A 4,789-nucleotide genomic window follows, 5' to 3' on the forward strand; every position below is an offset into this window, starting at 1 on the left:
AATAAATAAATATTGTATACAAAAGAAGGTAGTTTTTAAATTTTTAAGAACAGCTAATCATGGACATCAGACCAAAAAGAGGGTGTAAGGGCAGTTGAAAGACAAATGGTTAATGGTTTCAGCCTCTAAAGAACAAAAGATGCAAAGCTCCACCTCAAATTTAAATCTTTTGTTTAAAAGGTCACTAACAGGGTATATTGCTGTTATTATTTTAAAGTGCGTTTCCTTCACTTTAGGAGAAATAGGACATGAAAGGTAAAAGGAAAATGACTGTCTCCTTAAGGGAACCTCAATATTATCACGTACAGAGCATGAATGAAAGTCCCCAAAGTTTTGGATTTAAAAACCAGACTGATTGTTTTGTTATTGCATTTTTTGTCCATCAGTGGGACATCACCAACTTTTAAGGAAGTTGAATGACCCTGATGTTCCATAATAGAGAATTATGTGGTGAAATATTGTGAGTAAATATCATTTTTCCAAAATGTAGTGCTTGTTTGTGGAAATCAGACATCCTTACAGGAATTTTGGGCATATAATAATCACATTTCAACAGGAAAACAATCCCTCCAACCTTATTAAATATTTTGTTAGGGATATGGTACCATATAGATTCAGGTTGCGAAAACCATTTGACTCTAAACACCGCAATTAGATTCGAATTCCATGGCCCTATGACCCCCGTTTTCATAGTCCCTGACTAACTGAGATTTGCGTAGGTAATGAGTTTTGTTCCTCCATATAAACTTAAATATTATGGAGTTGGATGACCTAATAGCTTTAGACGGAGTGTATAGTGAATGGCATGGGTAGATAAGCCTAGATAACCCTTCAGCTTTGGATAGAAGAATTCGACCTAATAAGGATAGGTAACGTGTAAGCCAATGATTTAAGGATTTCTGAGCAGCATGTAGTCTGGGAAAAAATATTCAGAGCTTCTCTGTTTTGCATTTTTTTTGTTATTACTATGCCAAGGTATTTGACTTCAGCTTTGACCAGGATGTTGGCTATGCTGCTAAGCTCGTTATTATGGACAGCCAAAAGTTCACATTTTCTAAGGTTTAGAGTCAGACCAGATGCTTTAGTGAAAATACTTATTTTATCAATAGCTTTTGAAACCATATTCTTGTTTTTTAAAAACACTGCTGTATCATCAGCAAATTGACTGATTATCAGTTCCTTCCCCAATATTTCAATACCTTGGATGCCTGAGGAGTTTTTGAGGTGTATCGCCATCAATTACACAGCTAAGATAAATAAAAGAGGACTAATTGGGAAACCCTGCCGAATACCCCGATTAACTGGAAAACTCATTGAGAAGCCATGACTGAGGGATATACAACTGTTTATGTCGTTATAGAGCATTTTAATAACTCCACAAAAACTGTGGCCAAAGCCAAACATTTCCAATGCTTTGAGCAGAAAGGGGTGTTCTAAGGTATCGAAGGCTTTGAAAAAATCTAAGAATAAAATGAAACTATTGTGTGGGATCAGTGAGTTATAGTCAAGAATATCTAAGACTAAACGAATATGGTTGTGGATATTTCTCCCTTTGATAAATGCAGAATGTGTTTCATCAATTATTTTGATAAGCCCTTTCTTGAGTCTATTTGCATAAACATGAGCTAAGAGTTTATAATCCCCACAAAGGAGTGTAATAGGCCTCCAGTTGTCCAAGGATAATTTATCTTTATTAGGTGATTAGGAGCGTGATTATCCCACGTTTCATAGTTGGCGACAGGGTAGAATTGCCTATGCATTCTTTGAAGGCATTGTAAATCAGATCTCGTATCCCAGTCCAAAAATGCTTATAAAACTCCGTAGTGAGGCCATCTGCACCTGGAGACTTTCCATTAGGCATCTGAGAAATAGCTGTGTCCAATTCTGTTAAAGAGATTGCATTTTCTGTAAGAGCTAGAAAATCTTCATCTATCTTTGGGGTCGAGTCCTTTAACAAATTGAGGAAATAGGTTGTATCTTGATTAGAGTATTTGGAGCTATAAAGAGTCCTATAGAAAGTATAAATGTGATTGTCTGAGTGAAGATCAAGATATGATTGACAATCATCAACATACAGCTTATGTACTGCCTTCTTGGCTTGTCTATTTTTTTCCAAATTAAAAAAGTAAGAGGAATTCTTTTCCCCATCTTCAATCCATCTCGCCCTTGAGCGGATAAATGCACCTTCAACTTTTTTTTTATAAAGATCATCTAGCTCCAGCTGCAGCTGATGGAGTTCTAAATTTTTCTCTTCGTTAAGAGAGGTCTGGTTAGATCTGATGTCCAGTTGTTGCTTTCTTCTCAGACTGGCCAAATTCGTACCTTCTTGAATGCCAATAATCCTGACATTATATTTGAACCACTCCCATTTGTTCATTGGAGATAGATGATCTAGTAACTTAACCTCACTAATCAGAGGTAAGATCCTGTTATTAAAATAATAATTTTTCAACAGATTACTGTTGAATTTCCAGTGGAACAGTTTACGGTGTGGTAAGTTGTTACTAGATAAGATAGACAGAGTAATTACACAGTGGTCCGTTTGGGGAGAAGGACAGATATCGCAATCAGAGGACAAATCAGACAGGTTGCTTGATATTAACCAGAAGTCCATTCTAGAGCACTGGGTTCGACTTGTTGTTACTCCATGTGTATTGTTTTTTCTCTGGATTCAATTTACGCCAAATATCAACAAGATCAATTGATTTAGAAAAGTCAGCTATTTGAATGCGTGAGAGACAAAACGTGTAGGAAATCTGTCTTGCCATTCATCTGGGACCACATTAAAGTCACCAGCAACAATGACCTTTTCTGTAGAGTAAATATTCTTCCATTCGTCAATCTTGGTACCTAAAGTATCAATCAATCTCTTATTTCTGGCTCGATTATTAAAACCATATATATTGACCAGAATATAGTTGCAAAAATTTAGTTCAATAGTGACCATAAGCCAATGTTCCTCAGTATCACCTTTGTGGTCAATAATACTACCATCAAATTGATTTAATAAAATTGCCACACCTTCTGAATTTGAATTACCATGAGAAAGGAATATGTTGCCACAGTCCCATTGGGATTTCCAGAAATTAGTATCATTATCGATAGAATGTGTCTCTTGTAAGAAAAAACAGTTTACTTTTGGTTGCTCCTTACAAAAAAGAAAAATTGCCTTACGCTTTGTGCTATTTCTTAAACCTCTAACATTTAAAGATAACAAAGAGAACATACAGTATTGGTTGAGTGTGTTCACAAACTTAACGCAGGACAACTGTAGGAGATAACCTTCTCAAAACAGGTTAATAACCAGTCACTATTTAACCCCATTGACTGGCTGAGAAGAACAAAGTTTAAAACAACTCAACTGTCAAGACCAGAAAACACTTGTGTACCATATGTTAAGTGTACAGGGACAGTCATTTAGGTCCAAGTAGGCCAAGCTAGAAGCTACATAAAAAATTGCAGCTATAACAGTTACAGAGTAAAGGCCTACCTCCAACAGCTGGCAATATAACTAAGACGATGCTGTTCTTCAGTTGACCAGCCAGCGGCCGTCAATGACGGCATAACCATCCCGAAGGTAGGCTTTAAGTCCCTTTTTCCTGGCTTGCTCCACTTTTGGCCAGAGACGAGCATGGGCTTCCTTGCAGAAGTCTTCTCTAAAGCGTATTTTTAAGTCGTTGCAAATCTAGGCATTTTTGGACATCTTCCAAACTTGATCGCGGACAGTTCTCATGGCAAACTGTAGTATGATCTGTCGAGGTCCGTCGGGTCTCACATTTTGACCCAACCTGTGCACAGTGTCCACCGTGTTCTGTAGATTTTCTGCTGGAAGGGGGACGACTTTGATCTTGATAACTTCTTCTCTGATGTTTTCTCTGTCTCTCTCGGGGACGGCGTTGAGTCGTAGCGACCATCTCCATTTATATCTTGCATGCTCCAGACACGATTCATGCAATGCTGCATTCTCCTTCTGCAACGAAGCTACCTGCTTCTTCTGGTTGTCCACATCCTCTACTATTCGTTTAACAACTTGCGTATTAGCGTCTACCGACTCTCTGATTTTAACAACAACGTCGGTATTTTCCTTAAGTTGCCATTCGAAGGCTTGGATATGGTCACTCTGAGCGTCAAACTTACGAGTCAGGTTTTGAATAGCGTTGAAGAGAACACTGTTGGAGATTTCCTCTACCTGGCCAGAAGACTTTTTAATTTTCTTCGGGTTCTGGCTTTTCAGCAGCGTATGTTGTCTGTCTGGTCGTGGGCCTTGAGCAAAGATCTGGGACATTTCTTCATTGGTTTGTTCCATCAAATCAATGTCTTCATCATCACATGCTTGCTGAAGAGCAGCAACGAGTAGCCATGATCATTGCTAGCTCCAGTCATAGCGATACAGTATAAGCTGAAGGAGGCAATTAAAAATGAAAATTAAAAATGGTCTAGCTTGCTGTAAATGCTATGTGCCCGAGGCCTGTGGCGTTGACTTATAGTTTTTTGATAGTTTGAAGGTTTTTTAAGAGTCAATTTCCATAGCCTGCAAAAAGTACGACCGCTGACTCTGCCATATTGGCACGCCCCCTGATACTGTAAGTCACACTGAAGCTTTTTTTTTTTCTCTTCCTTTATTGACAAAATTTACATACAAAGTGACATAGATCAAACCAGTGTATAATTAACAAGGGAACAGACAAGATTGGAAGGTGATGTACACTAAAAATAAATAATAAATAAAGTAAATTAAATAAATTAAAAAGAGGTGGGAGAATAAGGAGCAAAGTAACAAAGCTAGGGA

The sequence above is a fragment of the Micropterus salmoides genome, unplaced genomic scaffold (assembly GCF_014851395.1).
Source record: "Micropterus salmoides isolate LMB-PRFRI ecotype aquatic unplaced genomic scaffold, ASM1485139v1 Ms_hic_scaffold_10, whole genome shotgun sequence".
Classification (NCBI taxonomy): Eukaryota; Metazoa; Chordata; class Actinopteri; order Centrarchiformes; family Centrarchidae; genus Micropterus; species Micropterus salmoides.